Source organism: Notolepis coatsorum, assembly GCF_963971535.1.
Source record: "Notolepis coatsorum genome assembly, chromosome: 14".
In the NCBI taxonomy this organism is placed as follows: Eukaryota; Metazoa; Chordata; class Actinopteri; order Aulopiformes; family Paralepididae; genus Notolepis; species Notolepis coatsorum.
The window spans coordinates 22,708,878-22,736,102 of record NC_140178.1 but is presented as its reverse complement, the minus strand read 5'-3'; positions in this window follow the sequence as shown (position 1 = coordinate 22,736,102).

The following is a 27,225-nucleotide window of genomic DNA, read 5'->3' as shown; positions in this document are numbered from 1 at the left end:
ATAGAATAGAGTGCATTAAAAACTCACCAAACGTCCAAGAGGATGGAGACAACCGCGTGGAGTTGACGAAGTTCATCTGCCGAATGACCGTCCTCTTCATCTTGGCACAACAATGCTGCACGCGCTCTCTCTAGGTTAGCTAACGCTAGTTAGCCTTTAGCTAAGCTAGCTACTAGCCGACATCATCATGGCTATCCCGACTGAACCACACGTTAGCACTCAATATTATAACATAGCTAAAGCTAACTAGCTGTCCCTGCCTTTAGCCGGGATGGCTAGCCTGACTGAACTGTCTAACATGCAACAACTTTCATCTTCAGTCCATCTGCCGAATGACCGTCCTCTTCGTTTTGGCTGGCATAACTAAGCATAACCTCCAAAGCTGCACGCGCGAAATAGTCAAACGCAGCTGACGCACGCCGGCGTACACATGATGTAACCCCTCCCTCCCTCTGGGGCTGCAGCCCCAGAGCTCCAATAGTGAGTATGTCTGCTGCAGAGCCTCAGAGCCAGGAACATTCTACAAACGTGTCTAATGTGAAATATATAAGCATATAAGCAAAACTAGATTTTAGGTCTGTGATGAAAAAGGGCCTCGCGGGAAGGGGGGCCCTGCTCGCACACCCCCTGAGGCGGCCCTGGTGGTAGGAATTATACATGGTCTGGACGCAATCCAGCCTCATTGCACATAATGAACAATAGGTAACGATTTACCTTAACGGTACATGCAGAAGCAGAACAGATTCATTAATCTTTTATGAATGCGTTATGCTTGTGAAATAACAGGGTCATAGCACTTTATAGTTTACACACATAAGTCCAGTGAAATATATAGTAAGGTGAGGTCAAAATATAATATCATCTCAACCCTTTCACTGCTGCACTACCAAACGGTTAACCCTTTCACTGCGACAATACACAGAAGGTTAACCCTTTCACTGCCACACAACAGCAGGTTAACCCTTTCACTGCCACACTACAGAAGGTAACCGTCGGTAGTGTGATAGTAAAAGGTTAACCTTCTGTAGTGTGGCAGTGAAAGGGTTAATTACCAGTGAAATATATTGCAACGATGAGGTCGAAATATACACACCGCCCTCAGCAGCGCTTGATTTGGGTTTTTATTACACTGTTTCACAAACATAATGTAGATGAGTAATGGATGTGTTCTGAATGTCCAGTTAATTATTGAACAATATAAAGAGGTGGAGAGAGAGAGAGAGAGAGAGAGAGAGAGAGAGAGAGAGAGAGAGAGAGAGAGAGAGAGAGAGAGAGAGAGAGAGAGAGAGAGAGAGAGAGAGAGAGTGCAAAACAAATGCAGACATAGATTTAACAAAATACAGGAGACTCATAGCGAGCATTTACAGATGTGGACCACGCTGCAGTGTGATCTTGCAGCATCACGTCTTTGTGACCAGATGTCAAAATTACTTGGAAATGACACGTTTAACTGCAACCTATGTAGCTAAGGACATGTAGTGATTTCTACACTTTCACATTTTTTATTGGTAATTTCCTCAGTCCTATGAATGTATGAATGAATGTATACCAAATGCACATTACATTATGTACACATGTACAGTATGTCGGAGTATAAAATGTAGTAAACATGGGAGACATGTGTGCCTTTCTTGCTGTGTTGTTTTTATTTTCATTCATTTAAACATTTATTTTGTCCATGTTAAGCTTGGTTGAGACCTGATTCACAAGGCCAAGACAGCTGCAGCAACATTCACTTACAACAACAGTACTATTCTATAATAACGATGTATTGTTCATGGTGATATATACAGAATATTAGTATTATGGTATGGTATGGTATGGTATGGTTTATTTCTTAATCCCCGAGGGGAAACATGGTTTGCCACCAGAGCGAATACAAATACACAAACATGAAAGAAACAATTACATACAGTACAAGATACACAACACAGTGAGACAAAAAGGAGAGCCTCTCAACACAGAGCTAGCGGTGTTCGTTAAAAAATTTAACTGCAGCAGGAACAAAGGATCTCCTCAATCGCTCAGTAGAGCATCGAGGCATCAACAACCTATGGCTAAATGAGCTTCGCAGAGCATCAAAAATATTGTACAGTGGGTGGCCTTCAAAAGATAAATGGTGTTCAATTTAGTTCTAGTTCGCTTGGCAATAATACTCTCCAAGGAATCAGGAGGGAGCCCTATATCTGTACAGCCCTATATGTACAGTCTGACTAAATGTGCTATATAGATAACATAAAAAAAAACACATCCACAGATATTTTAAAAAGGGGCGGAATAAAAGTGTTGCTTTCCCCCAGAAATGATTTATGATTGAATTGATCATTCAAAGAAAAATTAGATGAGAAAAATAATAATTGTGTGGTCTCTTATTTCTCTGTCCGTCTCTATCCCTCTCTTCAGAGTCTAGATCTCTCACTTTCTCTATTCCTCTCTTCAGAGTCTAGATCTCTCTCTCTCTCTCTCTTTAGCATCACATTCACAGTGACCACAGCACAAACCACCCCTAGAAGACCACAGGTCATCAGTGAAGCCCACACTGCATAGAACATAGAGTCAATACCAAAAGGGTCCTTATAGATTAAGATGGTCCTGGCTGATGATTTACAAACATTCCTTGCACCTCTGATAGCACACCAGTACTCCCCACTGTCTTCTGGTGAGAGGTTAGAGAGAACTAGGGTTCTGTGAAATGTGTCCAAAGTAACACTTCCCAGCTCCTCAGTCTTTCTGGCCCAAATAAAATGCCCAAGTTCAGTTCTGCTACCGTTACAGCTGAGAGTGACCTCCTCTCCCTTTGAGAAGAACTGTGTGAGGGGGTCTAAGTCAGGAGGACACACCAGGAGCAAGTAGTTAAGTATAGTATGTGGATAATTATCACACTGATAATCGGCGCTGTGGTTTAACGTCAGCGATGAGAAGACCAGGGAGAAGTTTCCGTTCACCACTGGGTCGTCTGAGTACCTATACTGTTGCCCTCTGTCAGTCATCTTACGAAAGTGAGTGAGTGGTTCTGAGATGGTGGAGGAAATATATCACCATTATCTCGTCTCCACCAGAGGGGTGGTCCATAAATATCAACATCATAGCATGGCAGCACAGCCTGCTCTCCAACAGAGCGGATAATCGTTTCTAATTGTGGAAACAAAGTCATAACATTGCTACCAACACATTGCTGTTTCTGTATGACCAGACAGCGGTAGTCAGCAACATCTCTTCTGGTGAGGTTGGAGATTCTGAGAGAAGAGCCGTTCTCCACCAGCTGCACTCTTCCCTCCAGATGCTTCATCAAGGGGTTCAGGGATCTGTTGTTGTCTGGAAACATTCTGGTCCAGGAATAATTTTCTTCTCTTATGAACCACTGGACTGTCAGGTTGTCTCCTAGCCTTTCTCTCTTGCATTGAAGATCTGTCATTCGTTTACCACCAACCACAAAAATAGCTTCTGCCTCTATGGTACTGCAGACTGTGATACTGGTGTTCCACTGGTGTGTCACATTACCACCAGTCCAACATTCTTCTCTGTACAGCCCAGAGTCTGAGTGAGTCAGATTGTGGATCTCATAAGATGAAATGTTTTTCTTAACCTCTAGTCGTTTCTTTAAGTCTTCAGGCAGCGTAGGGTTCTCAGGTGAAGGGTCAGATGTGTTCCACAGAACCAGGTTTCTAACCTTCAGTCGTTTCTTTAAGTCTTCAGGCAGCGAACGGTTCTCAGGCAAAGGGTCAGATGTGTTCCACAGCACCAGGTTCTCCTCACCAATGGATCTGGAGATTACACAGAAGTTGGCCTCCTTAGGGGCTTGAAAGGTATAAACGTCACCCATTTTCAATATTGCATTGGAGTTCTCTTCTCCACGAATGCCAGTGATGAAGTAGATCAGTAGAAGACCCAGATACGTGACTGCAACCATTTTGCTCCAGGTTTTTACGTTACAGGGTACAGCACATAATTTATACACTCACTAACTCCCTGTCTGTCTGTAGTCTGGCTGCACATCTGTTATTTAAAACATAGACAATATATAACCCTTCCTTCCCCCTCTATCTCAAAATCTGCAGTAGTGAGTTCTGACTCAATATCAGCTCATCTATTTTCCGTTGGTGGTTAAAAGTTTGATTACACATGCGCAAGGCAAGATAAAATGTTCCTTGCTATTTCACAGCATCTCTGGTTAATGCTGTTACTTGACTGTAAAATATACTCTGCTTGTGGAAGCAAATATAAAGGGTTATAATATAAGTGACACACTGCTGTTTCTCTATTACATGACAGGTGTAGTGTCTACATCATTATCTCTTAAGGTGATGTTGGGATGTTCTGAGAGGAGCTCTCTTTCGCGCTCTCACTCTCTCTCTCTCTCTCTCTCTCTCTCTCTCTCTCTCTCTCTCTCTCTCTCTCTCTCTCTCTCTCTCTCTCTCTCTCTCTCTCTCAGGCCTCAGTCTGAAAATGTAGAATGTGTTGCGTACTGTAAGTCTATATCACTTTCTCTATACACACATAAGGGATTATTTCCATGCGTGCGTTTGTAACAGATGCGTATAGTTTATAATATCAATTGAGACCTTTTACCAGGTAACAGTAGGTGATCCAGTAAAACCATAAGGTGGTTGAGTGGTTTCACTTGGAAAGACATAGTAAATGTCAAAAATATGATGCTTTTAAATGTTTCACACGCACCTTGTTATCATGCCCCAATAAAAGACAAAAATCCATTAATAAGGGGAGCACTTTTTCATATTTATTTTGAACATAATCTCACATACATCCAAAATAGTTTTGCACACATTCATTTAGTTTGACAATTATTCAGACTAAATTACTTTGGAAATTCCACCACTGTCACAAGGACGTCCTCTTCAACTATGCTAGTGGATTAGCCCTGGGTGACCCCACACTACCAACGGGGGGAACAAAGGAAAACAAAAAAAGGATCCATTCCCTGGAACCTCCAAATTCTGGAAGATAATTTCTCATTTGAAGGAGCCTTGGAAATGGGCAGGGGTGTAAAAAGTACCCAGAAATTATACTTAAGTAAAAGTATGGGTACCGTCTCAAAATCTTACTGAAGATTGGCTAAAAACACACTTGAGTAAAAGTCAAAACGTTTCTACTTTTAAATGTACTTATAAGTAGGCCTACTAAAAAGTCAAAATAAAAACTATTTTTATTGCAAGGGATAACTCATTCCATCGTGGGCCAAGTTTTCATATGATATGAAATTATTCTTCTGATAGCAGGTGTTTAATCAAAGATCCCCACTTTCTAGTCTTGCACAAGGACCAATCAACAGGGGTGTAAAAAGTACCCAGAAATTATACTTAAGTGAAAGTATGGGTACCGTCTCAAAATCTGACTCAAGTAAAAGTCAAAGTATCTGGCTAAAAACACACTTGAGTAAAAGTCAAAAAGTCCTACTTTTAAATGTACTTAAGTACTAAAAAGTAAAAGTACTTTTTTTTAAAGGGATAGACCAGGGGTCTCAAACTCATTCCATCGTGGGCCAAGTTTTCATTTTAACTATACATTGCACCAGGTGAGTTAGTTGAAGAGGTGAGCCAATTAGTGAAATCATCAGCTGGTGTTTAGGCAAGGCTGGAATGAAACCAAGCAGACACTCGGCCCACAATGGAATGTGTTTAAGCATTACATCACACGCAGGAGTGGTTTGTGACCAATAAACCATGCCTAGGGGTGGTTGTTAGGCCCGAGGCGCAGCCGAGGGTCGTTAGACCCCCCTAGGCATGGTTTATTGGTCACAAATCACGACTGCACGTGGTGTAAAGCTTTTATACAACTGCCAGATTCATCCAACCTTATTTCTATACAATAAACACACATTAATCGAAGATTTATTGAAAAAACCATCCGCCAGAAAAAGTAGTTCCCACAACTCCATGTGGAAGCAGCTTGAAGTGCATCCAACCAAACTAACACATCCAACTGTGTATTATTGGAATGATTGAGAGAAGTTGCCTCATGTGGAAGCAGCTTGAAGTGCATCCAACCAACTAACACATCCAACTGTGTATTATTGGAATGATTGATTGAAAATGTATTAAAACGTTTTCTTTGCCCTATAGGAAAAAAACGTTTTCTTCGCCCTATTTTTTTATTTATTTCTTTTAGCCTAAACTTAACCAGTTGGAAACCAGGGGTACAGTAATAAAATTAGCAATCAACCAATCAATCAATTCAATAGACCATGCTCACTTAAAACAGCGCTGCTTCTCTCTCAGTCTGACTCCCCCGCTGTTGCAGACAGGAGTGTGTGTGTGTGTGTGTGCGTGTGTGTGTGTGTGTGTGTGTGTGTCACAGTGTGTGTGTGCGTGTGTGTGTGTATGTGTGTGTGTGTGTGTGTGTGTGTGTGTGTGTGTGTGTATGTGTGTGTTTGTGGGTACGCCAGCGTCGGACAGTGTGAGAGAGAACGCTGCAGTCGGAAAGTAGGAAGGAAGAAATTTAAATCAATCAATTAATCTATCAATCAATCCGCGATTTTTCTTTTGTTCTAGATTGAGTCAAGACCCATCAATTACATCATCCAACATTGTTTAAAATACTAACACATTCCCCTTGACAGAATCGCTTGATATTTAGTCGTTTAGTCGCCATTAACATATCCATTTGTAAATATTATTGGCCACCTTCTTGTGATCCGGCGGAGTGATGTGATGTGGGTCGGTTGTGGGCGGGTCCTGGGCCAGCAGCGTGGATTGTTGTCAATAAAGACGTGTAAAATGACTGTTTCAGCCAATCAGAATCGAGAAATTTGCATGCCGTTGTATAATCTGCGATAGACAATGCTGAAATGAAAGAACAGAGGACACTTTTTTTGCATTAAAATTATTTAATGCACTTCTCCATTGAAGGTAAACTAACATGGACGGCATTCACATCACAGCATGAATAATATCACAATATTAAAAACAGAATGGTGTATCCTGAATAATATCACAATATTAACCACAGCATACTGGATTATCCTGAACAATATTAAAGACAGAATACTGGAGTACCCTGAATAATATCACAATAATAAAGACAGAATACTGGAGTACCCTGAATAATATCACAATATCAACCACAGCATAATGCGGATCTGACTGTCTATTCTTCTGATAGCAGGTGTTTAATCAAAGATCCCCGCTTTCTAGTGTTGCACAAGGACCAATCAGCATGGGTGTGGGCGGGTTCATTTTCCATTGATGGGGATTTGATTGGCTGTTTACCTGCGGTCGCAGGATTAATAACGTTAATTCGTTAATTCGGCCAGATAAACAAATAAAATATACTAATTAAAATGGTTGGACCTAGGGGGGCAGGTGGCGCACGGAGATTACGTTCGTCACCAACACCGGGAGACACTAGGATTCGCCTGTTCGAATCCAGCTCCCGGCGTTGCTATCAGCTTGGCTGTCCTCTCACGCTGATACAATTGGCTGTATCAGGGGGTGGGAAGCTGAAGGGTGGGTCCTGGGCGTTGTGGACAGCGACCCCTACAGTTCGGTCGGGGCGCCTGCTCAGCGAGGGTTGGATCTGAGGAGAGATAGTGTGGCCTCCCACACGCTACACTCTCCCCGGTGAGAACCTGCGCGGCCAGGTTGGCCTGCCCCAGGCTGCACATGCGTCAGAGGAAAGCATGTGACAGTCTCCGGTCTCCCGGACCAACAGTAGGGGAAAGTACGCAACAACCAGGAAGGGTGGGATGGGAGAAAAATCGGGAAAAAAAGGAGGGGGAAGAAAGATAATTAAAAAAAAAAAAAAAAAAAATGGTTGGACCTGTGAGATTTGTACTTTGTACTTTGTAGGTCTGCATTTTAAATGTAAGGAGTAAAAAGTATGTTTTTTTTCTCTGAAATGTAATGGAGTAAAAGTACAAAGTATACAAACATAATAATACTCGAGTAAAGTACAAATCCCCCAAAACAGTACTTAAGTATTGTAACAAAGTACAATTACTCAAGTACTTTACACCCCTGCCAATCAACATGGGTATGGGCAGGTTCAGGATTAATAACGTTAACGTTAGTTCGGCCAGAGAAACAAATATACTAATTAAAATGGTTTGACCTGTGAGATTTGTACTTTGTACTTTGTAGGTCTGCATTTTAAATGTAAGGAGTAAAACGTATGTTTTTTTCAGTGAAATGTAATTGAGTAAAAGTACAAGTATACAAACCTAATAATACTAGAGTAAAGTACAAATCCCCAAAAACAGTACTTAAGTATTGTAACAAAGTACAATTACTGAAGTACTTTACACCCCTGGAAATGGGACAGCCTTGGTCACTCCGCTGTGGCACATTCAGCCTTCAAATGCAGCCTTTGAAGGATGCAGCCCCCGAATTGAGACACACTTCTAGATTTGTATAACTCCTCCTCCTGTGAAGGGAGGAGCTCATCTGTTTAACTTTGATGATCAAAAGCGCGACAAGGCTTGCAGTCTCTAGCTACTTCACAGATTCTCTGATTAATATTGTTACGTGTGTACTGAGTGAAAGTTTGGTTAAGTTGATAAGTAAGATAGATAGAGAGACAGGTCTCACTGTTCTGTTCTGGCTCCAAGGAAGAAGACAAAATTTGAAAATAATATAAAGTAAAAATGCAAGATGAATCACTATCATTAAAAAATGGACACATGGATTATTGTGTAAACAGTAGTTTCATCATACAGTAGTTGTACAATATTGTACAACATTGAATACGATGCCTTATTCACATCTGTCACTGTCTTGTAAAAGAGATTTTTCTTGTTATTGGCTCTTGTTGCTCTGTTTTGAACATGACATCTAACCGTGTCTATCTTCCATTTTTTCGCTAAAGTGTTTGTCTTATGTCTCTGATTTGAGTTTATTTTCTAGACCATGTTTACATGTATTCCGTTCATATGATTATGGACATTGATGGGATGGGAATGGAACTTTATAAAAGCCCTTTGGGCTTCGTTCCCTCCTAACACTGTTTTTAATTTTTTTATAACGTGCTAAATAAATAAACTAAACTAACCCAGTGAGCAAAACACGTCTTTTCAACCTAGCATCTTTGCATAGCTCTCATATAACCCAGCAAAATCGTGCTTTTTTGTAGACGTATTTTAAACTATGCACTAATATTATTTCAATGCATTAACATCTGCAAATATGAAAAATATGCACCAGAGAAGTCCTGCAAGCGCGCCTACAAATATCTGAGCAAGATATTTTCGAAGATTTAATGTGACGTGACGTCTATCCATAGCTCTCATTTAGCCCAGGAGAATCTTGTCTAAGCTTAGACGTCTACCAAACTTACACTTTTCACCCCATTTTAGACATTGTTTAAACGTCTAAGCTTAGACGTTGTTTGAACGTCATGACATAGACCAAACGTTCACTTTTCACCCCACTTTAGATTAAATTTAGCCTAGACGGCTGATTGATTGATTGATAGATTGATTGATTGACCTTTTTTTATTAACAGATTGCAGAATGGGTACAGTACAGTACAGCTCAATACACACAATTGTTAACCCTTTCACTGCGACAATACACAGTATGTTAAGCCTTTCACTGCCACACTACAGAAGGTGAACCCTTTACTATCATGCTTGCAGGACTTCTCTGGTGCATATTTTTCATATTTGCTCCGTGCAATCTATTCTTTGTGGATTCTAGCCCATGTGTGTGTGTGTGTGTGTGTGTGTGTGTGTGTGTGTGTGTGTGTGTGTGTGTGTGTGTGTGTGTGTGTGTGTGTGTGTCTCTGTCAGTTTGTCTGTCTGTCTGTCTGTCTGTCTGTCTGTCTGTCTGTCTGTCTGTCTGTCTGTCTGTCTGTCTGTCTGTCTGTCTGTCTGTCTGTCTGTCTGTCTGTCTGTCTGTCTGTCTGTCTGTCTGTCTGTCTGTCTGTCTGTCTGTCTGTCTGTCTGTCGGTCCGTTTGTCTGTCCATCTGTCAGAAACTGCCTCTCTGATGCCAGATTTACACTACCAGTCAAACCAGATTTTTTTCATTTATTTGGATTTACTGGATTTATACAGAAATGGGAACATCTCATTTTTAGAGAGCAACACAGCAAAATAATCGTGCGTAGATACTGCCATCTAATGCTTAAATATATGCTATTTGCAATCTGCTATTAGGTTACCTAAATCACAGTTAACTACATCACATGTAACCGAGATCAGCCAATAGCAGCATGCATTTAACTATTAGATGCCAGTCTGTGCAGATTTACCTCTGGTGTGTGGTTGCTCTTTAAAAACTGGTTCAGGCCTGACCTTTTCATGGCTGTATGAGAAGTGAAACACATACGACCTTGAGATGATCCGTTCTGTGCAGCAAAAACAATTAGATGTCCGAGTGCAAAATCCCAAGATGACGGCGTCATGGAAGGCTGCCCCTCATTGCACTCCTAAACAACCTTTGGGCTATTTTAGTGTTGTTGTTTTTATTGTTTACAATGTTCTTATTGTCTGTACTACTGTGTGATGTTGCTGCTAGGAGGCCGAAGGTCCACGGAAAATGTATTTCACCCTACTGTAAAAGGTCAGGGATGATCATCTGACAAATAAACTTAAAACTTCCTTTTAATCGCTGCATCGCAAATGCAGCTGGGGGGGGGGGGGAGAAATCAACATTATGCTGCCTATAAAATACATCTCTGTCTGTGTCTAATTTGCCCAATCATAATTCTCTAAAAAGATGTCTCATAATTATAAAAAACAAAATATTCTTCCAAATCCTCTGGAAGAAAAAAGTTAGAAGCTTCATGTTTTTACAACTCAAAGCATAGAGAGAGAACTAGTCCTCGATAGATTGGATTTTTGGTTAGACGTCTTTAGTAGCGCCAAAACAACACTTACAGTATAATTATGTCTGTGTGTGTATAACTCATACCGGACTAGTGACAGGGAGGCAAGGCTCCCAATGCTACAATGACACGATACCCCGACACTGACTTGCATTAACTTCCACTGTTTGCTGGTATAGTTCAACTACTTTTGAATTGATAGATAAACACCATTAAATACTAAACTAGAGTAAACCCCCCAAATAAACACCTTCATTTAAATTAAGATCATCTTTGTTGGCTTACAAACAGTGGCAATCATAAGGACCACAAAACTAGAGTAAACAGGATGCACAATTCCATATAACTCCTCCCCACCGCAAGAAGGAAATAGTCTCAGAACAGCATGACTGTAAACAAAGTAATGTTACCTTTATAGATAATATAACTGTTAGCTTTTATAGTAAACATGTTCTTAAACATTCAAACTGTGATAATATGAAGAAAAAAAAAATATATATATATATAATAATAATCGTTGTTTTGATCTCACGCAAAATGCCGCGCAAGCCGAATACTGGTCGATAGCGCTGAGCGCGGTCACATTGTGACTTAGACGTTTAGGACATATTCCTCTCAATTGACATTTTACCTTGTTGGTCATTTGGAAATATTCCTCCCCAGATTTGCACGCCAAGGCAAGACAAGAAGTGTGGCTTGTTATTCAGTCAAACTAAAAGTACAGCAAGGTTAAGCCAACTGGAGGGTGTTCAGCTTGTCTAGTTATAGATGCCACTTTCATCTTGTATGGGAACGCTAACACAGCCTATACTGTAACATATCAGGGAGCTAATGTTAGCTCCCTTTAGCCTACTGGAGGGTGCTCAGCTTGCCTAGGATAATGATCGTTGCAATTCTGGTAATCCAGTCTTGACACAACTTGAACTGCCTTGGTTGAATTGTTTTTGGAGGTGTCTGGTGACGGAGCCTCAACGTGAACGAAAGCCAGGGGCCTGCAGCAGCGTGGTGGAGAGACTGACACACATCCTGGAGACAAATGAGAGAACTTCCATGAGTGCATGAGACACCGTCTTTAGAACAAATACCGCTATTGCCCATTTACACTTGATGATTTGAGACAGCGGGGGAGTACAGTGTAGTGGCAGACGTCTGTGCTCCACGGAGAGCACTCTAGTTTCTTTTTGGATTCTCTCTGTGTCTGTCCACAGCTTTGTATTTGTGTGTAGTATTGCAGTATGCAGCACATGTGGTTTGTATTTGTGCTGTGTGTGTGTGTGTGCGTGCGTGCGTGCGCGCGCGTGCGTGTGTGTGTGTGTGTGTGTGCGTGCGTGCATTTGCACACCTGCTTCTTGAGTTTATTGTCCCTCTATATTTTATTTTCTCTCTCTCTCTTCACACATGAGACACCAAGCATCATCCCTGGCAGGGACTACAAACCATCTGCCTCACAATACACACAGAACGCACCCCTGGCTCGCTGCCCGAGAGGTGCAAAGTGATGTCTGCTTCGGAAATGATTTATTCATGTTGAACTACTGTTACCCTTTAATGTCCACAAAAAACAGTTTCATACTGCGGGAAAAAAATTTGCAGCAGGTTGGCTTAGGGAGACCTTCCCGTAGACAAAGTGTTGCTAGATCGATCCCTGTATAATGTGTGCCAACGTGCTTCAAGAACAGGTATGAAGTAACACACTTTAATTAAAGCTGCAATAGCTATTTTCTGACCACTAGAGAGCAGCACGTCTCCACTGTAAACAAACAAATGTTTCTACAAAACAGAACATAACTCAGTTACTTTACTAGTTACTTCATTTCAAAAGTAACCCAGTTACTTTACTAGTTACTTACACCCAAAAGTAATGCGTTGCTGTGAAAAGTAACCATTTTGTTACTTTAAAAACATGTATTGCTCACATTAATGCCCTTACAGATTCTTAAAGTCAACATCTGTTTATCAACTTGACAGTTTCCATTAATCTCTCTATCTCTCTCTCCTAGTATGTCTCTTGCTCTGTCTCTCATTCTCCCCCTCTTTCTCCCTCACTCCCCACCCATGTCTTCCTCCCTCCCTCCCTCCCTCCCTCCCTCCCTCCCTCCCTCCCTCCCTCCCTCCCTCCCTCCCTCTTTCTCACACACACACGACATTGCAACTTTAGATTGAATCTGGGCTTGAAGTGTAGAGAATTTTTTTTCTATCTCTCTCTCTCTACAATATCTTACTGGCGGTCTCTCGTTCTCTCCCACTCTCTCTCTCCCACTCTCTCTCTCTCTTTCTCCCTCCCTCCCTCTCTCTCTCAATCTCTCCCTCTCTTTCTTAATACACACACACAACACAAATACACACACACGTGGTTGCTGCCTGTAGAAGGTCTGGTTTGATGAAAAATATTGAGAGATGGCTATGAGCCCTGTTGTGAAGGGCCAGATTAAACCGAATATATATATTTATATATATATATTTAATTGTATTTGTATATTCTCTAATATTCCCTGATATCCCTTGTATATTCCTTGTACAATATGCATTGAATATCCATTCTAGCCTACTGAACATCCCATAATAGTCTCCATTCTACTATTGGTCGAGACCTTGGTGCCAGGCTGCCATACCCCTCAGACCCAGTTCAAACGTACCGCTCCACATGTACGAACAAGTCCTAGTTCCGCGTAGGAATCTGACTACCGCACCACTAATGGGACTATTTGTTCATAGTGCGTATATATACTGCGCTACTAAAGTAGGACTTTCTTTTCAGTCCAGTTTCTTACCCTCCAATAGAGTCACAGACGTAAAGCCTCCCCGCGACGCCACGTGTGGGAGTAAGGCCAAGTTCGCCTACCATCGGTATTGAGACATCGTGTATATTAATATTTGAATAGTCATATTTGGCACTATATCGTCGAGTTGGACGTAGTCTATTAAGCTAATAATAGTCTGTTAATATATAGTGCTTCGTGCGGTGAGAATACTACCGTAGTCAGTACCCCATCGTTTCTGGCAGAGAACTGGCTGCTTATCCAGGGTGGTTGACCCCACGTGAAGCTGCACCCGAGGAGCCCCAGAGCCGACGAGCGAGTGGACCTGTATACCGGATTATTCTACCGACGACAGCCCGCCTTCCCAGGCACGGATTATGCTTTGTATACTTTGATTATTCCATGGATAAAGACCCCCGACACTGCCGTGTGTTGGAACCCCCCCCCCCTGGAGAGGACGCAAGGTGAGGAGACGCTCTGCAAGACGAGGTCGCTTCACGTCTCTCCCCCGTGGACCGGAGAGAGCCGGCTCACAGAGAGTCCACCTGCTTTCATCTGTGGTCCAAGGATCGCCGGCGCATTGAACGGCACTACAGTGGGTTCACCTGGGATACCCTTGGCCGGATGAGGCAGCCGGATTCTACCCCCCCCCCCTCCTACTCCTGTCGGCTTACAAGCGACCGGATTAACCCCCCCTAGTGTGTCCAGTATATAATCATTAAAGTATCATTGCTGTTATTCCTTAAACTATTCCAGGTCGTATATGTACCACCTGCGCCTTCAGAGATTGGACATTCTCTATTGATATACCGACGAATACTCTTGCCATAAAAGTGCATACTAATTCCCATTCATAAATGTGATTGATTTGATTAAGTGCTTGCTCTACACACCATCGCTGTGTAGAAATAAAGACCTATTTCTAATTCGTACATTTGTGTTGGATCCGTTTCATCTACGTGACAGTGTTCATCATAATATATTTATGCCGTGTACTGGGTGGCCGAATATTAAGTACAAAGGTAGTGGTAGTAAGTATCATATCTAGTAATACAGTCAGGGAATTGTACCCCTCAGTTACAATTGGTCCTTCGAGCCGGATGGTAATTAGTGTAATATTAATATAGTGTTATTAATATTGAAATGGCCTATGATGAACACTCCACGAAACGATCCTCCTAACCAACGCCCGCAGCGCGAACGACGGCTCCCTCAGTACTTAGAGGCCTACGCTGTCAGTCAACAACCTAGTCTTCTACTAACAGTAAACGCGGTAAAACTAGAAAGTAAAAGTATGTCTAACCCCAACGCCCAGACTACCCCGACCATAGAGGCCCCTACGGGGCTCTAATGTAACTGACCAAGTTCACGGTGGGGACCAGTGGGAACCAGACATGACTTCACACCCCGCCAGTACTGAAGAAGTAGTCCCCGATGAGTCCCGGGAGGAATACAACGCTACCGAGAGAGAACTCGGCACGGAAGAAGACGGGGAGAGCACCGTGGAGATAGAGCTCCAAGGCTCCGCTAGGAGTACCCCGAGGGAAGGCTCCCCTATACAACCGCCTTCTCCCAGCGAGGCAGAGAGGACCCTACAGCAGGCCTTCCTCATCAGCCTGAACGCCGCTGCTGAACGCGACCGACTGCAGATCCAGCAGCGGAGCGAAGAAGAGCATATACGTCTAGAACTAAGACGCATTCAGAGAGAAGAGAATGTGGCCCGAGACCGAGCAGACAGCCAGCGAGCAGCTGCTGGTGCTCTATGGGACGCAGAGCGCGACAGACAGCAAGCGCAACTAATAGAACAGCTGATCAGACGGACAACACCCTCTCCCTCCGCCAGAGGCTCCAGGAACTCGTCTAGACACACCTCCAGGGCGGCATCCCCTAGCCGAGTAAACAACCCTGAACTTGACCAACAGACGAGGTCTATACCCCCCACAGACCACCTCCCCCCACCGGTCCAAGCGAGACCTAGCAACCGGGAAGGAGCAGCATATCCTGTGGAGAGGCTAAACCAGAGACTACAAGCACTGGATGACCTAACTGAAGACGAAGAGGAAGAGGAGGAGAACCACGCCCGACGACAGCACAGTACTCTACCGGACCAGGAGGTCCGGTACAGCCCAGGCTATACTCCCGCGGAGCTGCGCTACAGACCCCCGACTCTATACACGGGTGAGCACGACGCACGACCCGCACCGAGGAACAGCACCTGGACAAGCGGGCCATGGTACACTGCCGGTACCAGCCCATACCAAGGAGCGGGAGGAGACTCGCCTGGGAGGCCTCTCCCCCAACGCTCGCCGATGTATCCACAGTCAGCGTCATACATTGGCACGCCTATGGTACCCGACTTCACCCAAGAGAACCGGGCCCAGTATACGGAACTCCGCATGTGTCTGGAGACCATGTTGGTGGATGTATTGGATGAACGCCACAAATACGCCATCCTACTGAAGCACTTAAAGGTACCCCGCGCACATAATATAGCGCTCGCTTACGCGACTTCCACCACCCCATACACAGCAGCGCTGGTAGCATTGGACCAGAGGTATGGGCGCATATGGGATTACGTGATCCAGGAGATCCGACACATCGACCGCTTACCCCCAGCAATAGACAATCGAGCACTGGACGACCTGTCCATCAGAGTGCAGTCCCTGGTAGGGATGTTGGGAGCGCAGAGAGAGAAGGGGAGGCATGAACTTTACGCCAACTCAAATGTGGAAAGGATCTTGGAGAAGCTGCCGCCCGCTCGACAGGAGCGTTTTAGGCGACAGAGGGACCACCGAGACCCGAATGGCCCCGAACCGAACCTCCTCGATCTAGCAGACTTCCTGGCGAGAGAAGTCAGCAGCCTACGGCTAGATACATTCGGACGGAGCACCCCTGGCTCCAGAGAAGGAACCAGACGACTAAATGATGGAAGAAGATCGGTGACTGTGATGCACCAATCGGAGTCAGTACCGAGCAGCAGGAGCCACAGTACCCCCTCCAGAACGGAGAAGTGGAAGATAGTGTGCCCCTACTGTGAGAAAGAACACTGGCTAGCGCAATGTGACTCCTTCCCCAAGCTGAACGCGGAGGAAGCAAGTCAATGGATAAAGTCCAACAAGCGCTGTTTTCGCTGTGCGCGCTCACACATGGCAGCCGAATGCCGCTTAAAGAAAAGGTGCACCAAGTGCGATGGAGCCCATCTGGACATACTTCACGACAGTAACAGACGGCGCCCTTCACCCGCACCATCCAGCCGCAAAGCGAGCGTCATGTACATCGATCCCGCCAGCAGCAGTGGAGCCCGAGTACTCCTAAAAGTAGTGCGTGTGACACTAAGCTACCAGAATAAAGTCCTGGACACTTACGCCGTCCTCGATGACGGGTCAGAGAAGACCCTGCTGCTCGCCTCCGCTGCGGCCCAGCTAGGGCTGCGGGGAAGCGAAACCCAAATGACAATTCGGACAATAAGACGAGATTTGAAGACGATAAAGGGCGAGAATGTCTCATTCTCTATCGCAGCAAGCGGCCAGCCTGAGCGACGGTACCAGATTGCAGACGCTTTCACCAGCCAAGAAATAGGACTGTCGCGGTACACATACCCCGTCGCCAAGCTGATGGAGAAATATGCACATCTGCGCAAGTTACCGATCCCGCTCATAGACAATGCTATGCCGACCCTGTTGATAGGCTCCGACCATGCAGACCTCATTGTCCCGATAGACCGGGTTCATACCGGACCCCGAGGCTGTCCTGCAGCAGTCGAGACCCGTTTGGGATGGACTCTCCAAGGCCCGCTCGCTAAATCTCTCAACCGAAGTACAGCCACTAGATGTCTCCACTCCCGAGTCACAGAGGGAGAAACCGCACTCCTGCAACACGTAGAGCGGCTATGGACCTTGGAACAAATGCCCTTTAAGAACAGAAAGAAAGACATTCGCTCTAAAGATGACATTTACGCCATTCACCTCCTCGAGACAGGGACCAAGAGAGTCCCGGTCAACGGCGTGTTGAGATACGCCACGCCACTCCTGCGGCGAGAAGGAATGCCTACTTTCCACGCCAAGACAGACGCCACAGAACGGTACCTGCTGAACACGGAGCGGCGCTTAGCCAAGAACCCCGCCCAAGAGAGTGTATACCGCGCTGAGATTGAGAAGCTCATCACAGCGGGACACGTCACAAAGATGGACATTAAAGAGGCTGACCAGACCACTGAATCGTGGTACGTGCCTCACCACAAGGTCCATCACAACGGTAAAGACCGCATAGTATTTAACTGCAGCTACCAGATCGGATCCCAAAATCTGAATAAAGAGTTACTGCCCGGTCCCACACTCGGCCCCTCCCTACTCGGCGTTCTACTCCGCTTCCGCCAGGAAAAGGTGGCCATCAGCGGGGACATTAAAGGAATGTTCCTGCAGGTGAGATTAGTAGAGGCGGACAAGCCCCTGTTACGGTTCCTATGGAGAGAGAAGCCAGGAGATGAGCACCCAGCCATCTACCAATGGGAAGTCCTCCCCTTCGGAACGACGTGCAGCCCCTGCTGTGCTACATTTGCACTACAGAAACATGTAGCAGAGGACCCAGCAGCGGACGAAGAGGTCCGACACAGCGTAAAGAACAGCTTCTACGTAGACAACTGTCTACAAAGCCTTTCAACCCAGGAAGAAGCCGAGGCTCTCCTGATTAAACTCCGCGCCTCATTGATCAAAGGCGGCTTTGATCTCAGGCAGTGGGCCAGCAGCGATCCGCGAGTACTGCGCAGCCTCTCCTCCGAGGACAAGGCAGCCAGCAGCGAGACCTGGATGGCTACAATCCCGGGAGAAGCCCAGGAGATGACCCTGGGATTGGTGTGGCGATTCAAAACAGATTCGCTTCACTACAGACACAAGCCCCTGACTACGGAGCAGGGAAGGCCGGCGGCGGCGCCGACCACCAGACGGAGTGTGTACACAACACTCGCCCGACAATATGACCCGCTAGGATGTATTCTACCGTACACCACCAGGGCAAAAATGATTGTACGAGCATTGTGGGACAAGGACCAGGGCTGGGACGACCCCATTCCCGCACACCTTGCATCCACCTGGAGAGAGTGGGAGATGGAGCTCCACTCACTCCCAGGCGTTAATATGCGCCGAAGCTACTTCCCACCCACGGTGAGGCCAGAGACATGTAAAATGGACTTACACGTCTTCAGTGACGCCTCAGAGGTCGCATACGGATCAGTAGCCTACTTGCGGGCCCAAGAGAAGGGGGGAGAGATCTACACAGCATTTGTCCTCGCCCGCTCGAGAATAGCCCCACGCAAGCAACAATCTATCCCACGTCTAGAGCTCTGCGCAGCCCTAGCCGGAGCGCACCTAGCCACGCTCATCCAACGTGAGCTCACCATACCGGTGTCTAGAACAATCCTGTGGTCAGATTCCACGACGGTACTCGCCTGGATCAAATCGGACTCATGCAAGTACAAAGTCTTCGTGGGAGTCAGAGTCACCGAGATTCAAGACTTAACCGAAGAGTTAACCGGAGAAACAGAGTGGCGCTACGTTGATACAAAACAGAACCCAGCTGACGTCATCACCCGGGGGATGCCCCTGGATGACCTCACCCGTCGCAATGTCTACAGTGACGGCCCCGCATTCCTAAGACTCCCGGAAGGACAGTGGCCCATGCCCATCCCGAGGGAAGCAAGTCCAGAGGAGGTGGAAAATAAGAAGTCTGTGTTCTGTGGATTGAGCACCGTAGCCTCCACCGACCCTAACATAGACGATTGCACGTCCATAGAGAGTGCACAACAAAGAACATTCCTGCGGTACCACCCGGAGTGCAAGTCCCCCGCTGATATGTCAGCAGCTAACTACGAGGAAGCAGAATTGCTTCTACTGCAGCGAGCCCAGAGAGACTCGTTCCCCGATGAATTGGCCTGTCTACAGGGAGGAAAGCCCGTCCCATCCGACAGCAGATTAATTCATCTGGCCCCCGAGAGCGACGCTCATACCCTCATCAGAGTGGGTGGTCGCCTACGCAGAGCCCCCAATCTACCGGATGACATTAAATACCCGATCGTATTGAACAGCCGACACAAGGTCACAGAGCTGATTATAAAGAAATACGATGAGGATGTACATCACGCAGGAGCAGAAAGAGTCTTCGCGGAAATCAGACGTCGTTACTGGATCCTACAAGGAAGAGAGGCGGTACGACGCTTCCAGCGAACATGTCTAGACTGCCGCAAGTGGCGCGCGCAGCCCAGCATACCAAGGATGGCTGACCTTCCTCCATGTTGCCTCCGAATCGGTGACAAGCCATTCCACTCAACGGGTATGGACTGCTTTGGCCCGCTGCACATAAAGAAAGGAAGAGGAACCGAGAAGCGGTGGGGTATTGTATTCAAATGCATGACCACCAGAGCGATACACATCGAGCTTCTCCCGACCATGAGCACAGACTCATTCCTTATGGCCTTCCGTAGATTCACATCACGGAAAGGAAGACCGTCTACCCTATTGTCCGATCATGGGACAAACTTCAAAGGCGGCGAAAGAGAGCTGAGAGAGAGCTTCCAAGCTATGGGCCCAGAACTTAAGACCCACCTCGCTCCAGCACAGGTTGATTTCCAATTCAACCCCCCAAACGCACCCCACTTCGGTGGCACTTGGGAACGAGAAGTGCGCTCCATAAAGACAGCCCTGTACGCAGTACTTGGGGCCCAGACTGTGGCGGAAGAAGTCCTAATGACAGTCCTCACGGAGATTGAGGGAGTACTTAACGCGAAGCCCCTCGGATATGTCTCCAGTAGGGGTGCACCGATATGAAAATTGGCCACCGATACCGATACCGATTGTTCAACTAACACAATCGGCCGATACCGATACCGATAATTGTGGCAAAAAATAAGTATTTTTAATTTTTTTTATTTTTTTTTTTATTTATTTTTTTTATTTTTTTAATTTTTTTAATGAAACTACTGTATATTTGTATGTGTGTTTGTATTTGTAGGCATCTTTACTTACTTAAAAAAGGAAACATCAAGAAATATGTTTATGGTATCACTGATCCCTCTCCCAGTATCGTCTGGCGGCCTGCAGAGGGATACTATTTTCTCAACCAGAGCTTTCAACCAATGCAATGGAACCATTCTGGCGGCCTGCAGCGGGATACTATTCTCTCAACCAGAGCTTTCAACCAATGCAATGGAACCATTTTGATTGACAGTCGATTCGGCCAATTACGCCACACCGCTAGCACCCACCTCCTGCTTACCACCAAGCGTTTATTCATTTTTCTACTTCGGGGCATGCCGCCATTGATCTGCTTGCTCGAATGCGAGTCAAACTTAGAACCACAACAAGCTAATACGTTAGCTGCCCGGCAGTGCCCGCCGACCAGCGCGCTCCACAGGATGGCCAAACGAGACACAATGATTTTACTGCAACAAATTTTATAATAAAACAAAGCCTTTCTATACATTTGTCTGGTTGAAAACTTTATTAACAGATTGCAGAATGTGTAGTTGGGTACGGAATGAGCAACGGAATGTAACCGAGCTATGCACGGCTTGCTTGCTATCTTCGGGTAAATACTATGCTGATGTAATTGAACGTGTAACTAACTATAATAACGTTAATGCCACAAAACGAATGTTTGTGTCATTTTAACAGCAGATACTTTCTTAAATGCCATCCTCCCGACAGAGCGGTGTTGATGGGGAGCTCTGATGGATTCGCTTGGTTGTGTTATTAACATTGAACAGCTAACCGAAAGCTAGGGTTAACTAATGTTAAAGGTTTAGCCATAACGTTACGTTGGCTAAAGTTGGGGCTATTCTTAATCCAGTAATAATGGCTGCAGACCTGCAAGCAAAGTACAGCAAGTTGGCAAAGGAGTATTCCAACGTAAATCACATTTTCACCAGTAACGTTAGTCTTCTGCCTCCCGGCTATGAACGGACTCGGAGTAATGCCTTGCTGCTATGGGTAATAATAATATGCTGATGTTATTGTCCGTGTAACACTAACTATATAACGTTAATGCCACAAAACGAATGCCTTGTTAATCATAAATAGTAACTTTGATGCAGTAGCTTGTGTGTGTGTGGGGGGGACGGCGGGCGTTGTGCAGGTAGGTCGCGAGTGAATTTTTTTTTTTTGCCTTTTGACGCTACACAAATGGATGGTTAGTTATCGGCGACTGCTATCGGCACATTTGAGCTTATCGGCCGATAGGCCGATAGCAGTCAACAAGGCACTTATCGGCCGATACCGATACCCGACCGATATATCGGTGCACCCCTAGTCTCCAGTGATGTGGCGGATATCGACCCAGTTACCCCCAACACACTCCTGATGGGGCGGCTAGATCCTGCATTACCCCAGACAATGTACCGGCCTGAAGAAGCGAACGGCCGACGAATGTGGAGGTACAGCCAAGTATTAGCCGACAAGTTTTGGAACAGTTTCCTACTGCACTACCTACCGTCTCTACAGACCCGCCAGAAGTGGGTAAAGGAGAGAGACAATTTGACAGAAGGAACAGTCGTCATGATTATTGATCAATCACTGCCCAGAGCTATGTGGCCGGCCGGCCGCGTAAGCAAAGTGATCACCGGTGCCGACGGCAAGGTCCGAGCAGCTGAAGTGCTCGTCCAGGGTCGCACTTACACCCGTCCCGTGGCGAGGCTCATAGAACTGCCCCGACTCCCAGACACAATCGATGATGACCATGACCCTATAACCCTATGACTTTGTGAAGTTGACTGACCCCTACAGCAAACCCTTATGTGTAAATAGACAACGCGATTAATCTGTCTCTGTTTAACTGATTAGGTCTGGGACCAATCAGGGGGTGGCTGTTGTGAAGGGCCAGATTAAACCGAATATATATATTTATTTATATATATATATTTAATTGTATTTGTATATTCTCTAATATTCCCTGATATCCCTTGTATATTCCTTGTACAATATGCATTGAATATCCATTCTAGCCTACTGAACATCCCATAATAGTCTCCATTCTACTATTGGTCGAGACCTTGGTGCCAGGCTGCCATACCCCTCAGACCCAGTTCAAACGTACCGCTCCACATGTACGAACAAGTCCTAGTTCCGCGTAGGAATCTGACTACCGCACCACTAATGGGACTATTTGTTCATAGTGCGTATATATACTGCGCTACTAAAGTAGGACTTTCTTTTCAGTCCAGTTTCTTACCCTCCAATAGAGTCACAGACGTAAAGCCTCCCCGCGACGCCACGTGTGGGAGTAAGGCCAAGTTCGCCTACCATCGGTATTGAGACATCGTGTATATTAATATTTGAATAGTCATATTTGGCACTATATCGTCGAGTTGGACGTAGTCTATTAAGCTAATAATAGTCTGTTAATATATAGTGCTTCGTGCGGTGAGAATACTACCGTAGTCAGTACCCCATCGTTTCGGGCAGAGAACTGGCTGCTTATCCAGGGTGGTTGACCCCACGTGAAGCTGCACCCGAGGAGCCCCAGAGCCGACGAGCGAGTGGACCTGTATACCGGATTATTCTACCGACGACAGCCCGCCTTCCCAGGCACGGATTATGCTTTGTATACTTTGATTATTCCATGGATAAAGACCCCCGACACTGCCGTGTGTTGGAACCCCCCCCCCCTGGAGAGGACGCAAGGTGAGGAGACGCTCTGCAAGACGAGGTCGCTTCACGTCTCTCCCCCGTGGACCGGAGAGAGCCGGCTCACAGAGAGTCCACCTGCTTTCATCTGTGGTCCAAGGATCGCCGGCGCATTGAACGGCACTACAGTGGGTTCACCTGGGATACCCTTGGCCGGATGAGGCAGCCGGATTCTACCCCCCCCCCTCCTACTCCTGTCGGCTTACAAGCGACCGGATTAACCCCCCCTAGTGTGTCCAGTATATAATCATTAAAGTATCATTGCTGTTATTCCTTAAACTATTCCAGGTCGTATATGTACCACCTGCGCCTTCAGAGATTGGACATTCTCTATTGATATACCGACGAATACTCTTGCCATAAAAGTGCATACTAATTCCCATTCATAAATGTGATTGATTTGATTAAGTGCTTGCTCTACACACCATCGCTGTGTAGAAATAAAGACCTATTTCTAATTCGTACATTTGTGTTGGATCCGTTTCATCTACGTGACAGTGTTCATCATAATATATTTATGCCGTGTACTGGGTGGCCGAATATTAAGTACAAAGGTAGTGGTAGTAAGTATCATATCTAGTAATACAGTCAGGGAATTGTACCCCTCAGTTACAAGCCCCCTTCCTGGTAGCGTGAATACTTTCGACAACAAATGTTTGTTTCCGCGTTCGAGTTTTGCGCTCTGATTGGCCACTGACCCTACGCTATTACGCCCCCCTTATCGCCGCCAGTTATCTGACGCTCTACAGCTCTTTCCGTGACTTCCTCGCAGAACAACTGTTTCCGTATTTATATTGTAGCTTGACGTTTAAGAAACTACGCTCTCGCCTGAGTCGCGAAACGCCGCGCTGTGAAGCACCTCTGTATTAAATGCCGGTTCTACCGTTGTGTCGATGTCGAGAGACCACAGAGCGGAGACATGAATGATATTATACGGGCTGCTGGGTGAAGTTCAATGCTGCTCCATCGCGGAGAGAAAAGAAAACGCTCATGGAAATGCCTGGTCTCCTTCTCCACAAGCGATCATCATGTATACGCTCTGTCCAGCCGCTATTTCAGCTTAATTATCCTACATGAATTAGGCTGTATTCTTTATCGGCAATGCAATGCATATATGCATTTATGTATGTATTTACTGATCATTTAAAACAGTGCAGATATGGCCTGCATGTTTTTACAGGCTACCCCAAAATGCTTCGGGGTGACAGCCTTCCTCCGGTGCTCAGGACAGTGAAACGAGATAGTGTGTGTAATGTATTGGATATTACATATAGCCTCTAGCTAGAGTGTCAGCACCATCTACTGGCCACTATTATCATGCCCTGTATGACGTGCAGTCTAGACCCATTAAACCAGCTATAAGCACGTATCTGTCTCCGGAGTATTCTTATAGATCATAAGAACCCTAATATGTTACAGTGGCGACGAGGACGGTGAATTCTAAGAAGAATATACCTGGGAGGAGACACAACATGCAAACTAGCAACTAAGTAAGTTAATTCCGTGGACTTTGTAGCTCTGAAGAAGAGGAGGCTAACGGAGTAAGCTAAAGCTAGCTGACGGAGCTAACAAGCTAACAAGATGGCTATGTTTAGGATCGGTAACTTATCGGAATATAAGGAGGGACAAGAGGATTTCGAATCTTACTTGGAAAGACTGGACATGTGGATGTTGGCAAATGAAGTGGATGAGGAAAAGAAGGTCAGTGTGTTCCTAACAGCCATTGGAGCAGAAGCATACAGACTTTGAAAAATCTACTCAGTCCTGACAAGCCAAGTGCAAAGACGTACAAAGAAGCTATGTGATAAGCTCAGTGAGCATTACAAGCCAAAGCCAATCGTGATTATGGAAAGATTCCGTTTTCAAAAGAGAAATCAGCAGGATGGTGAGTCAATTGCGGAGTATGTAGTAGCATTAAAGCAACTGTCAACTCACTGTGATTTTGGTGCACATTTGAACGATGCACTTCGCGACCGTTTTGTGAGTGGATTAAAAGCCGAAGACGTGCAAAGAAGACTGTTATCGCGGCAAGCGCTGACGTTCAAGGATGCATGTGAGACTGCATTAGCAATGGAGATGGCATCACTCAATGCACAAGAATTTTCAAGCAAGCTGAAGGAGACGGGGAATGTAAACAGTGTGAGGGAAAATGAAAAAAGGCAGTGGAAAAAGAAATCTGAGCCATACCGTACACAAAAGAGCTGGCAACCAAAACAAGATGGTGACCAGAAGGAGTTTAAGCCTTGCTACAGATGTGGGGGTAAGCAGCATTCACACAAGGCATGTAAATTCAAGGATGAAAAGTGCCACATTGTTCGAAAGTGGGACATATTGCACGGATGTGTAGGAACAGGAAGACGCATTATGTACAACAGGAGGCTGGGGAAAGCGATACAGATGAAGAGCTTTCTGTGTACACAGTGAACACTGCTGCTAACAAAACACATGGCATTCACATCCCTGTTACAGTTGAAGGCAGGGTGGTGGATATGTTACTGGACACAGGAGCTCAAGCAACTCTAGCGTCAGAGACTGTTTACAGAAAGTCGTTAGCTCATCTAACCCTGAGGAAATGCAACACAAAACTGTTCACTTTTACGGGAGAGAGAATCCCCACGCTGGGAGAAGTGACAGTGAATGTAGAATATGAGCGGCAGACAGACAAGTTGCCCCTGGTGATTGTGAAGGGAGACAGACCAGCGCTGCTAGGTTGTGACTGGTTGAAGATACTCAGACTGAACTGGAGAGAAATATTCACGGTGAGAGCCAGCAGTGACAGTGATGGAGATATGGAGGCTGTGTTACAGAAACACAAGGCTGTGTTTGAGGAAGGCCCCAGCACAATCCGTGAGTTCAAAGCCTCTATCAGAGTAAAGCCAGGAGCCCAGCCCATCATCAGGAAGGCTAGACCGATGCCATATGCCCTCAAAGAACCAGTTGAGAAGGAGCTGGATCGACTGGAAGGACTAGGCATCATATCCAAGGTTGACAGAAGTGAGTGGGCGTCGCCCATAGTCATAGTCCCAAAGGCGGATAAGTCAATCAGGATCTGTGGTGACTACAAGGTAACCATAAACCAGAGTGTGGAGGAAGAAACATACCCACTATCCAGGGACGTGCACAGGACTTTAGAGGGGCAGGTGCTCAAAGGCTGAAAAGGGCACTGGGCCTGTGCTATTTTTGGGGGCCCTTTTTGGGCGGGGAGGGGCCTTTTTATGCTTTTTAGTGGTTTTTGGTGATCAAATAATTGAATATTGAACTATAATAATCAGTGCAGGAGCTCACTTATCCTTGAAAGACACTTTTCTGTTAGGACAGCAGACTCGGTTGGCACTGCTCAAAACTTACCTTTTTAAAATAGCTTTTTAATGAATTATTATCTTTATTTCATTGTCTTATTTTTCTTTATTTCTATACAGTTTACTTAAATATTTTATTATAATTTGTATCATTGTTTTATGTAGTTTTTTTTATCATTTTATTTGTTCTTTTTTAACGTCAACATATTATTTAAATGATTCAAATGGCTCTCAAACATGTTCCGTTGTGATGTCACAGTATGATGTCATAATCAAACATTCTAGAACATTTGCGATGTCACAGTATGATGTCATAATCAAACATTCTAGAACATTTGTGATGTCACAGTATGATGTCATAATCAAACATTCTAGAACATTTGTGATGTCACAGTATGATGTCATAATCAAACATTCTAGAACATTTGTGATGTCACAGTATGATGTCATAATCAAACATTCTAGAACATATGTGATGTCACAGTATGATGTCATAATAGAACATTCTAGAACATTTGTGTACATTATATACAACAATTCTCTCAGTAGCTCTCAGATCTCAGAAGACCAAGTGAAGATCTCACTTGTTGTTTCCGGCTATTTGTCTGTAAGCTTGAATATATTCTGTAGATACAATTAAAAAATTCCCACATGGAAAAGGAAACAATGTCCTGTACAATCCTTAATGAGCTGCCTCTGGAGGGAAGGCTCTGTG